The sequence below is a fragment of the Mustela putorius genome, unplaced genomic scaffold, assembly GCF_011764305.1.
Source record: "Mustela putorius furo isolate JIRA1106 unplaced genomic scaffold, ASM1176430v1.1 tig00000997_pilon_pilon_pilon, whole genome shotgun sequence".
Classification (NCBI taxonomy): Eukaryota; Metazoa; Chordata; class Mammalia; order Carnivora; family Mustelidae; genus Mustela; species Mustela putorius.
In genome coordinates this window covers 2,670,939-2,683,769 of record NW_025421527.1, presented here as the reverse complement: position 1 = coordinate 2,683,769, position 12,831 = coordinate 2,670,939, and positions in this window count along the sequence as shown.

The following is a 12,831-nucleotide window of genomic DNA, read 5'->3' as shown; positions in this document are numbered from 1 at the left end:
TCCGCTCTCTCGGCTCACGGCTCCCCTCAGAACTGATGCATTCAGACGCCCGCGGCGCCTCCCCTCAAATCCCGGGGCTCTCGAGTGGAGGGTGTCCTCACAGGGCTGGGGTTGGCAAGCGACAGGCCCTGTCAGCCTGTGGTCCAGCTTTGTAGGGATCCCAAGCTACGAACGGTGTCTGTAGTTTCGACGGGATTGTAAATCCACACAAAGGTTTATGTTCCACAGGACAGAAAGGCCCACAAAGCCTGAAACATTTCCTACCTGACCCTTGGCCGAAAATGCTGGCCAGCCCCTGTTCTAGACCCAGCAAAGCCTCAGGAGTCTTGTCTGTTGCCATTCCCAGAAAGCTTGATTGTCTGAGATGCTCTCTCCAGTTTGAAAGCAGAGGATCCAGGTTCCAGCAACCAGCTGCCAGGGGAACTGAAGCCAAAGGCCCCGTATTTGCCTTCCCGGGCATGACCCTCACGAGAAGAGTTTAGGATTCGTTCCACTCCATCGTCCTGTCTTGGGGCTGGCCACAGAGAACAACGCCTCAGATCATGGCCTGGACATTCCCGACGCCCACAGGGTCCGCTGGAGAACCAGGTGAAGCGGCCCCAGCATGGAAAGCAGCAGGACGGTGTGCGGGGGGAAGGGCTGAGCCATTTCTCCTCCTGGTTCACCCCACGTGGTGGCGACTGGACGTCCCGAGCCTACAAGAAGGAGACAAATATTCCTCTTTTCCTACATTCGAGTGATATGGCCTCGCTCTGGCCCTGCCCCGTCAGCAGGCTGAGGTGTTCTCAGACAAGTGAAGGGCCTAGGAGGCCGTGACAGCCGCGTCCCCAGGGACCGGGACACTGGCACGCTGGGTGTGCTGTCAAGCCTGACTGCTTCTCGGAGACAATCGTCGTAGCCAGGGACGGGGGAGTTCGTGCGTTTGCACGTCCCAGGAAAGTCTCCACTAAGAGCCCCGAGCATTAGGAGGGGGGTATGATCTTGGCCAGCAAAACAGGGCGCAAGCAAAATAACACATGACCCCCAAGACACCGAAGCCAGCCTGAGAGCCAAGACCGGCCGGCCGGAGGCACACGCGAGCGGCAGGCTAACCCCACAGGCAGTGCGCGCCGACCTCGGAGACAGACACCAAGACCATGAGCATGACGAGGTCAGGGAGAAGGACCCTGCGGGGTCCGGAACGCCGCTCTTACTAGCACGGACGGGGCCTCGTGGTGATTTTCACTGTTACACAAGGGGTTACGGGAACAGCTACTTTTTCGTCTAACGCCCTTGTTGAGGCCACAGGGCGCCGAAGGACCGGACGACAGAAGAGCGGGGGCGGATTCCACCGGTGAAATCAGACAATGCGGATGCACTGCTTTGGACACCTCGAAACAGGTCCCCCCCCCCAACCCGAACCTCTGTTTTCTCATCCCCGAAGTTAGCACAGCCCCTACTCTTCACGGGTCTTGTGAAGATTAGACTCTTTCTCTAACGTGACTGGCTCAGGGCTGAGCCTGCAGGGAAAGGGAGGGTGCGCAGGGTGCGCAGGGGCCCGGCCCGGCGTTCCAGGAGACGCGGTGGCCTGAGCGTCAGGACGGCGCGACTTCCGTCAGTGATCCCACACTTCTGTGTCCGTTCGGGATCAGTGACTCTCGCGGCAGCCCCACAAGGACTATGGAGGTCCCAGCTGCAGAATCCCTCCACTCTGGTCCAGGAATTACGGCCAAGTGTGTGCCAGTCAGCCTCCCCCCATCCCAGGGCCCGACAGGCCTTCCAGACTCCCCAGCACCCTCTGCCCTTTCTGCCTCTGACCTCTCACACCTCCTGCTTGCAGACATCCTCAGCCTCTGGGATGCCCCCCAAACACCTCCACGTGGTCAGAGATCCTCCTGTCTGAGAACAGGAGTTAGTGAAGGAAGAAAGGAAGGAGGAAAATGTGCGGCCAGAGCGTCTCTGGCCTGCAGTGTCCCCCATTTCCTGCAGTGCAACCGTCTCCGGGAGCTGACCCGGCGGGCGCAATGCCTCCACATTGGCAAAGTCTCTGGGATTATCGGTAACGGAAGTGCAGTCCAAAATTGGGAGAATCGCTGTAGAAGTAATGACACATGTGCCGGTAACAGTATAGCCTAAGATTCAGCAATCTCCCGAGCGTATAATCTGCACAATCTAGCGCTGGAGATACAAGACTATCCCAGCAGCATTGCTTATAAACGAGAAAGCGTGGAAACAGACCACGTGTCCACCAAAGGCAAGGTATGTTAGTGAATTGGGGTGTCTTCGTGCCATGGAGCCGTGTGCATGGATGAAAGCAGGTTAACTGTTTTGCCTCTAAAAGCCAGGATAAATCTCAAAAAACATAATCACTAGCGAACAGAGAGAACATATCTCCATGTATAAGAAGTTTAAAAGTAAGCAGAACCAGGTACCAGCATTTCGGGATAGCTACGTTGGAGGTCTAACCGCGCAGAAAGCTAAGGGCATGGGTGAGGGCTGTGCCCGGGGGCTGGGAGCAAGCACCCGGGAGCTGTCCAGGGAACCGGCAGGGGTCTCATTCCCAGCCCACTCGTTGGGACCTGAGGATTTTATGATTGAAATGACATGTTTTCAACTGTGTCTGTATTGTATAGTCGCCATTGGGTAGGAATGATTTATTTCACAATAAAGAATTAATGGAGCCCAGATGAGCACGGGCCCCTTGGGCAGTCCCCACTCTCATGCACGCTATCCTGGGTCCAGCAAGGGCACCGGAGCAGCCTCCAGAGTCGTGGCGACTGGACTAAGTCTGCGGAGGGTGGAAACGCACTTTCTGTGCGGCACATGGGCCTTTGCCTCACGCACCTCCATCCCGCTTCTTCTCTATGATGCTTGCAGGTGGTCCTTCTGCAACAGCCGTCTCCTCCGAACCTTCGAGGAGCCCCTCTGTCAGCCCTGGTGAGTTCTTCTCCCACTTCACAAGGCCCACCGCCCTGCCGGCTGTTGCCCGCAAAGTATGATATGCTGCCCCAGGCACCGACACAGAATTTTAAATCTCATCAAAAAAAAAAAAAACAAAATAAAGCAAAAACAAAAAAACCCAAAAAACACAACAACAACAACAACAAAAAACCCAAATAGAAACTGCCACAACCAACAACTTTCAGAAAACAAAAAGCACAGGTGAACAGGAATCCACTCATGGCCAAAAGCAGCAGAAATCCAAGACGGGCTGCCAGACGGGCATTGATGATCTCTAACCAGCGAGTTAGTGTCAGCCCCACGGGGAGAACGGATGCTCCCTCGGGGAAGGACGTCACCTCATTGCTTGGTGAGAAAGTAGAACCGCTGGGTGCACAGTCCCCCCTCCTACCTAAAACCCACCTCCGAAGCCTCTCTTCTTCCAGATCTCCCCCAGATCAGTGCACGGTCACCCATTACCTGCCCCCTGTTTTGTCGTCGGCGCCCGCAGATCTGATCACACACATCAGCAAACCTAAATCAACGCTTATCTTTAGAACCCCTCAGACCTACAACCTTGTGTCTTTCCTGCCATTACTCCCTGGACGGTACCGTCCCCTCCGCTGTGATGCTCCTGCTGTGCCTCCCCTCCCCGCAGTACACCCTGGACAGGGACCAGCCCAGGTCCCTGCACAGCCCCGTGCGCATCCCGGGGAGGAAAGACCAGCCCTTTCCTCTGTCCCAAGCCGCCTCTGGAGGATTCCCCAGTTCCCTCCCATGTCACCCACTGACCAAGACGTCAAGTTCCTCTTCACCAAAGTAAGGCCACCGTCCTCTCTTCTTATTCCCGTCACGACGAACTCACTACAAACGGCAACAACTCCACTTCCTGCTTCCGGCGGCTTCCCCTTGCACCTGGTCAGTCTCTGCGACTGGCACCCCAGCCTCGCGAGGGTCGGGACCCTGTGGGTCGTGTTTCTCATCCCTCTCCCGGCTCCCGGCACCGTGACCTGCATCGAAGAGCTGCTCCATGTGGCCACAAGCCAGAGAAGGACAGACTCATCCTAAGCCCACAATAAAATGACATCAGTCTCGAAGAAGTCACCCCACCTCCTGTGTTAGTCATTGCATGGGGGGACAGAAATAAAGAACAAGCAATCCCTCACGGAGAGCGCCATGGCAGGAGCTCCGGCGATGTGATGTGACAGCCAGGGCGGGGGTGGGGGGGGGTCAAGAAAGGCCCCAGGGAGGAGCGCATTCCCTGAGGGCAAGTCCGCTTCCTGGACCTGCAGGACGGACGAGCTCACCCGAGAGGGCACGGCTCCAGCACCACAAACGCACAGGGAAAGCAGAGCCTCTGCAATCAGAGCTGGGACCCGCCATCCAGGAACCTTCCGGAACTGTGTGTTAATGAGAGGCTCCTAGAGCAGCAGTGTTGAAGGTGCACTTTAAAAAAAAAAAAAAAAAAAAAAAATTTATTTGTCAGAGAGAAAGGGAGAGAGAGAAAGAGCACAAGCAGGGGGAGAGGCAGGCAGAGGGAGAAGCAGACTCCACATAGAGCAAGGAGCCCAGTGCGGGACTCGATCCCAGGACCCTGGGACCACGACCTTAGCCCAAGGCAGAAGCTTCACCAACTGAGCCACCCAGGCATTCCAGTTGAAGGTGTTCTATCAAAACCTTTATAACTGGGGGTTTGGGGGAGAGGCAGGTAAGGAGACAGTGACAGTCAGACCCTGAGTGTAATCACCGGTTTCTAAGATCTGCGGATTCACAGGTGCCGTTTCTGAATTATACTCCATTAAGAAGATGTTTCCACACCAAGAACTTGGAATTTTGCTTTAAAACACAAAAGTTATAATTAGAAGGACCTTGAGAAATAATCTTGTTCACCCTTCATTTTATAATTGAGGAGAGTAAGACCAAAATATTGAGATGATACGTGCAATCAAGGCAGTTGTGATGGTTAATTTTATGGGTCAATTTGACTGAGTCACGGGGGCCCCGACAGTTAGTCTAACACTGTTCTGGTGTGTGAACAGGTGGGCTGAGTAAAGCAGACTGCCCTCCCCAGTGTGGCGGAGCCTCCGCCGGTCAGTCCAAGGTCTCAGTGGGATTAAAGGCAGAATAAGGCAGAACTATTCTCTGCCTGGCTGTCTTTGAGCCGAGACATCAGTGTCCTGCCTTTTGAACGAGTACTTGGACTGGAACTTACATCACGGACTCCCGATTCTCAGACCTTTGGACTCAGACTAGAATTATACAATCAGCTCTCCCTGGTCTGAATTCAGCCTCGGTCGTGTGGGAGCCAATTCCTTCCTCCCCTCTCGGTCCCTCCCCTCTCCTCCTCCCCTCTTCTCTCTGTCTCTCTGTCTCTCTCTCTCTCTCTCTCTCTCACACACACACACACACACCCCGTTGGCTCCGTCTTTCTGGACAATCTACAGGGATGAAAGGCACCCCAGGACAATCACGGTGCCCAGCCTCAGCACCTCCTGCAGCCGCCCCGGTGCTGGAGCTGGCTCTCACTCCACACCCTCAGCAGCCTCCTCCACGCTGGCCTTGCCACCGGCCCGTGGGCTCTGTGTCCGCGCGGTGGCCTGTCCAGACTCCTGCCTTCTCCATGCTTGACCTTTCCATCTCTCAACCGTCTCTTTAATTCTGCTACAACCGGTTTCTTTTCTTCCTGTGAAACACTACAGCCCAAACCCCATGCTCTGAGCATAACTTTGTATGAAGACAGCCGGTTCACGGACTCCTCCCAGGGTCCGGGCTGCAGGGACCGTCCATTCACCCCGTCTGACTTCACTTCCCCGCACATCTGGCTTTACGTCCACGGCTTCTCTAGAAAACCACGCTCACCAACATCCTAAACCCCGTCGGTCTCTGCCTTCCTTGGCACTCACGGCCCGCCCCAGACTAACTCAGCCGTGTCAGTGGTCGGCCCAGGCGGCTCATTGCCACCAGAGGAGCTCGCAGGACTCTATGCACATGACAGCTGACTTGCTCTGCACAAACACTCAGCCGGCTCCAGACACCAACAACAATTGCAGCAGGGTCACTCTCCGCAGAAACTCGATCCTTCCCCGTCTGAGTTCGCGCTCAGAAAATGACTCCTGTTCCTCCCTCCCAGAAGATACGGCATCCCTTAGGAAGCGCTCCCTCAGTTTTCTAGTTGCAGCAGGACACACAGGCTGTGCCCAGATCTTCCAACCCATGGACGTGACCTTATTTGGAAAATGCATCTTTGCAGGTGAGATGAAGTTCAGGATCTCGAGATGAGACGGTCCTGCATTTAGGGTGCGTCTTCGATCCTGTGGCAGATGTCATCCCAGGAAAGGGGCAGAGAGGTTTGGGATGCAGAGAAGCCAGCCGCACGAAGACAGAGGCAGACAGTGGAGGTGCTCGACACCACCGGGAATCCTGTCAGGAAGCCTTTGATAACACCTCACCGGGAGTCCTCTGGGATGAGCTCATCAGTGTCTCCCACACTGTATAGAAAGTCCCGCCAAGACGAGTGGAGCCGGTCCCGCTCGCTGAGCCCCCACGGGCTTCCCACCCTGACACGGAGTCGCCCCGCAGGAGGCCGCCGGGGCAGCGAACGGAGACTTGCTCCTCGGGGACGTCTCCGTCCCGCCGTCGGGCGCTGGTCCGAACCCCCGTGAACCACGGCTGAGTCTGTATGGGTGAAATGACCGTAATTAAGAGTCAGTGACCGGACTGAAGGAGAGGACGCCCTCGGGGTGACTGGCCGCGCCCTCCCGCAGCGCGAGGGAATCGGGGGACGGGGTTCCTGGACGCAAACCTGGACCCCGAGGGCAGTGTCGTGTGACCTGGACATCTCGCAGAGAAAACTCTTTGACGGACACGCTGCTCTGGGCCCGTCGGACTATGAAAAGGTCACTCGTGGCAGAGCACAGGGTCCTAAAGGGTCGCCCTGGAAACCCGGAGGGACCCCGTGATGGAGCTGGGCGGAGCCGGGGACCGCGTCGGGACTGACCGCTGCTGAGACCCGCCTGCCCGGCCGGGACCAGCCGGTTTCCATAGCAACCGCGCCTCCCCGCGGTCCCTACGGTCTCCTGCGGCTGCGGGTGAGTCGGACGCGACCTGCTCCTCCCGGCGGGCGCCGCGGGGCGGGCGGATGCGCGGACGGGGCGACGCGGGCTCTGGCCGACACCAGTCAGGACCGAGTCAGGGAAGAGCGCGCGGCCGTGTCCCCGCCCGACGCGCAGCCGAGCAAGGGGGCCTCACGGCGCGGGCGAGCGGGGAAAGCCGCCGGCCAGAAGGGGCCTTTGCCTGGAGGAAGCGTCGTCGGGTCGCGCGGCCGGCGCCGTGGCACGGGCGGTCCGGCAGGTGGCGCCGCGCAACCATCAGTGGAGACCCGGGTCGCGCCGCCCCAGTCCCCCTGCGCGCGCAGAACCGGGATCGCCTCCGCCGTGGGATCTGCGCCGCGGCCCGCACTCTCGGGGCTGCGGGAGCCGTGTCCTCCGCGACACACACGCGCGCACACGCACAGACACACGCGCGCACACACGCGCGCATGCACATGCACACACGCGCGCACACGCACAGACACACGCACGCACACACGCGCGCGTACACATGCACACACGCGCGCATGCACACGCACAGACACACGCGCGCACACACAGACACACGCGCGCACACACAGACACGCGCGCACAGACACGCGCGCACAGACACGCGCACACACGCAGACGCTCCTCTGCCAGGGAGCAGAGCAGCCGCGCCCCCCCCCGGAGAGCAAACACTGGGCCGGCCGCGGCGCACGCACGCCCGATGGGTGCCACCGGAGCCTGTTCCTCTGGGCCAGTCCAGCTCCCGCAAACGGGCCTTGAGACCGTCCGGAAAGGGGTCCCCGGGTCTCCGCACCGACTAAGCCCGCGTCCCGCGCTCCCTTCGAACGCCCCGCGCCTCCTGCTTCCACCTGCTCGGAGCCTAACTGAAAGGGAGGCGGCGGTGGCCTCGGAGGACGGAGGAGCCGCCGTCTCTCCTGTCCCGACGTCCGGCGTGCAAGCCGGCCCCGCGCACACCTGCACTGCACGCTGTCCGCACCGCAGCGAGAAAGGAGTGTCCGCCGGCTTCCCCCAAAGCCTCGGCAGGCCGGCGGTCTCCTCCCCTCCACCTTCTCACACCCTCCCAGACCCTGGCTATCCTCCGGCCTCGCTTCTCTCTCTCTCCATCTCTCCGGAATGTTCTGACTCCCCTTCGCGATGACCTCCTTCCCGGGGACACAAACTCAGTGGGGTGGCCACGAGCCGATCACCATCCAGACGGAGCCAGGGCTCTGGGAGGGTTCCCCACACCATCCCACCTGGTGTATTTATGTGTGAAAGTGTCCATCATTGGACGTTTAACGGTAAGAAAACAAGAAAGGCCTTTCTTCTTGTTTGGTGCCCCCCGCCTTTGCCTTCGGGCTCACCAGCTTCTCAGCCAAACTTCTGAGAGTTGCTTCGACCTGCCTCCCTCCCGGCTGCCTTCTCCCCGTCCAGTTCCTGGCTCTGACGCTCCGCAGATGCCCAGGCGGCGCCCACCACCAACCTCCATGCCACTTAACCTAACGGTGGCTCGGGCTATGACCATTCTGGACATGCCAGGAACATGTGGCACCCACCACGGTCCGCTGTGGACACTCCCTGGGCTTTGGGAGTGGGGCGGTTCTGGTCCCCAACCTACCCCTCTTGCGTGACTTCTCTCTCTCTCCTCCGTGTTGGAGTTGTCTGACCTCCCTGATCCCTCTCACTCCGCACTTTCCGCCAGGTAACCTCACGCAAACATCTGTCCCCACACGCAGAGGACTCCCCAGATCAGATCACCACCCAGGCCCAGCTCCCAACCTCACACACACCCTACATCTCTTGGAAATCTCCAAAGCACCTGAAAATGGGAAGCCCAAAGCTAGGCTCACCGTTTTCTGCCCTGTCCCTGCTCTTCTCACAGTGGTCCTTATCTTGGTCAGTGGGACACGAGCCAGAAATCGTGGAGCCATCCTGGGCAAGTCCTTCCTCTTTCTACCATTTCCATTCTGTCACCAAGTCCTGCATATTTCAGCTCCCACACTTCCCTCGAACCCGCTTCTCCACTTTATCCCCACCGCCACCCCCACAGCCGCCACCACCACCTTTCCCGAGCCGTGCCACGCCCCACTCGTGGCCACTCCGCTCCAGCATCTACCCGGGCACCTTCTACGCTGTTCTCTGAGCTGCAGAGGGATCATCTTCCTAAAATGCAAATCTAACCACGCAGTCTTTGGCTTAAACTCTCCAGTGACTTCCTTTGGTTTCTCAGAAAAGGACAAAACGCGCTACAGTTCCTACGCAGCCCTGTGGGGTCAGCCCCCCGAGTCCCTCTCTGACTCCGCTCCCTGCCACCTTCTGCCTCCCTCTCCCCGGTGCGACCACCCTTGCCTCCCATCCTCTGCCCTCTCTGCCACCGGGACACCTCGAGTTCCCTGTTCCTCGGTCTAGGAAGATCCTTTCTTCGCCATTTCCCAGTGATTGTTCAGACTCAGCTCCAGAGCCGCTGCCTGGAAGAAGCTCCCCGCCTCCCTGAAGAGCTCAGCGCGCCGGCCTCGGGCCTGCCTGCCCCATGGAGGGCCCCTTCACTCACAGCCCCAATTTTATTGTGATCATCTGTGTCATCTGCTCATCAGTGTGTCCCAGGACCTAGTTCGCTTGGCACGTAGTAGGCACTAAATAAATGTTTGCTGAATGAGTAATGAATTCATGTGCATTCCCGGCCAGGTTTCCAGCCCCTTACCCTGTCTCCAGAGTATCTACCCCTTCAGCTCTGAGTGGATGCTCAGGGGTCGCAGGCTTATTTTTCATAGGAATGTATTTCTTTTCTTTGTCACTCGGCTAAGCCAGGCAGCCGTATATGCAGCACACCACGTACCAGGCTTATCATCAGATTTAAGGCCAGCTAATTATTTCTGTACTTAAAAAAGTGCAGCTATAAGGAAATAGAACCCCAAATTTGTACTAGAATGTAGCATAAAGGAATGTAAGCCTTCAAGAAAATGCTGTGCTTGGCAAAAGTCACTTTGCCTTTGCTCCTGACATCTGGGGGTCAGCAATCCTCTCCTCTGCTGTCAGGAGCAGGCTTGCGTATACAGATTTTAACAAACATTGTTAGAAGTTTGTGCATCATTAAAAAAGAAAAAAAGTTTGGGATTCCTTCAAAATAAATAGAATCGGTACAGAATTGTCTGCTATTCTGAATGCTGCCATTTCTCCCCCCCAAAGTGGTCTGTAGATGTAGCAGAAGCAAGAAGAGACTATGAGGGGCTGTTAGTGATTCCCGGGGGACGCTCATCCCAGACTTGGGATGGAGGAGGGTCTGTGGCAGGAAACGCTCCCAGGAAGGGCCCTGGGCAGGAGCCAGGAGCCAGGAGCCACTCTCTGGGCTCCTCTCCACACACCATGGGGATGGACTGGCCTTATCCCCGGCTTTAAAGCCCTATGCTCCTCACCAAAGAGGCTTCCCAGGGGCCTCTCCACAGGCCTGCCGAGGCTTGTTCCCCATCCCTGCACAGTCTCCAGGGTCAGCCCCGGAGAGAAAGGTGGGATCCCCACAGCAACCGCAGGGAGAGGACGTGCCCTGGAAAGGTAACTCCATGCCTGTCTACTCCCCCCACACTGCATGACAACCAGGCATTTCCAAGGGACAATGACATGTGGCCCATGGCCAAGTCCCCCACATCCTTACCACGGTCTCCAGGAAACCAGCCTGATGGCTGCAACACTGTCCACAAACAAAGGAAGCTGGTTTGTGTTCTTTCCCCTACTGGGTATCTTACAATCCAGACAGTTTGACATTTTACCTTATTTAATTCTGGGAATGATTTGGCTCATCTCTAGTTGAGGAAACCAGGCTCAAGTGGCCTCGTGAACCTCTGGGTCATACAGCCAGCAAACAGCAAGACCTCAGACTGAGTCCCGGGTCCTCTGTCCCCCAACCGCCACTTCCTCCCCAAGCACCTGCTCCCAGGGTCATCTATCATATGCACGTCCCATGTCCCACCACTGCTCTATCAAGGACTCCTCCTCGGGGTGCTCAGGAAACAGCGTCCCCATCCCAGAAGCAGACGGATCCAGCTCCCAGGGAGGACACGGCGAAGTTTACAGACATCCGGTTCCATTATAATTTATAGAAATTACTGAGGACGTAGACACTGAAATCCTGTCTGGGGGAGTCAGTTCCATTTGCTATGGCTTTTAAACACAGACAAAACGCACATTTTTGCTCGTAGGTGACAACCATTGTAATGGCAATAAATAAAAGTAATTAGTTCGCAGACAAAACGTAAGTGATCCATGCCAGGTCCGCTCTGCCGAGATGATAAATCACTTTTCTGGGCAGATATTGTTACAAAGCCTCTGCGGCCGGTGGTACCATCACACCACTTGGGGAACGCCGTGCCGCATCTCTCTGCTTCCACCTGCGACATGCCCCGTCCCCGGCCATGCTCTTCTTCACCCACAGCCCAAATCAGCCTCAGACCATGTGAATGAGAAGCCATCGCTCCTCTGCTCAGACCTGCCGACGGTTTCCATGAGCATGAAGGAACGCCCGACCCACAAGCCTTAAGTCAGAGCTGGCTGGTGGGTCTCAAATTGCCCCAGGAAAGCATTTTGAAAATCTGGTGTAATTTCTGATTTGGTGAAGACTGGGCACCGCGACTCGCTGTAGAGAAGAAGGGTCCCTGGGCCTGGCGCGTCTCCCGCAAGGGGCAGGTGCATCTCACATGATTCAGGCTTGCCTCCTGCGTGTACTTCCTTTGAATGACCTATTGAAAAGCGAGCTGTTGGTATCTGGGCCTCGAATCTCACTTGTTTTTACATATAAATACAGAGAGCTTTCTGCATGGTTGAAAATGTCCTAAAATATCCATGAATGCAAAACGCTGCGATCTTTGCCAGAAGATTGAATTTTGTTTGGATCACGAATTTATTGACAGCGAGCTCCAGTCTGGAAAGGGACAACAGCATCCCGTGGGGTCTTTAAGTCAGGCGGGAGGCACGCCTGCTCTGTCCTGCCCTCACACAGCCCCAGCCCGGCACTGAAGGAGACTCTTCAGGTCCACGACTGCAGGTATGCATACAGGTCAATTATTACAAACTTATTTCCTTTTACTTTTGTCTTATATTACAATGAGGATATTATGTTGATTTAATTTTGTGCACAGGAAGCTTACATGACCTAGGAATGTCACTGCTGGAAAGGAAAGAAGAAGCAAGCAAATCTGGCCTGACTTTACAAGGCCAAGTTGGGTGTGACAGGCCAACAGTATCACCTGTGTGACACGCCCCAGATTAATGTCTGACCTGGTCTCCCCATGCCTTCCTCTGCGGACCTTGGTGCTATCCTCCAAAGCCATCTAGCTGGTGCCCCCCTTCCGGGTCTGATTGCTCCTTCTGGTTTCACTCATTCTTCACCCAAATATCTCCTCCTGAGACAGTCCTCCGTGATTGCCAGGCCTATCGGTCTACCTCTTCTCTTCAGTTACGTTCCTCCCGCAGGTACCTCTACCTAGGATGCTACCGTGATGGTATCTGCCCATCTGTCCTTCATTTCAGCCACAGGAACACGCACCCACTGCAGGAAGTGGGCGATGGTGTTGTGGACCCCGGGACGGACATGGCAGGTGGCAGGAAGCAGGAGCCCGAGGAATATTTGTAAAGTGAATGAATTCCTGCATGAAGATACTGCCTGTGTTCCTGGTTCCTAGAAGCTACATTTCTTTCTCTCCCTTCTACATAATTTATAGCCAATCTAAGTCAGCATTAATTCTCTAAATATATCCATCAAATGCCTACCATATTTCAGACACCGAGAAAACAATAATAAATAAGGCACATCTTGCCCGCATACCTGGGAATTAATGACCAGCTC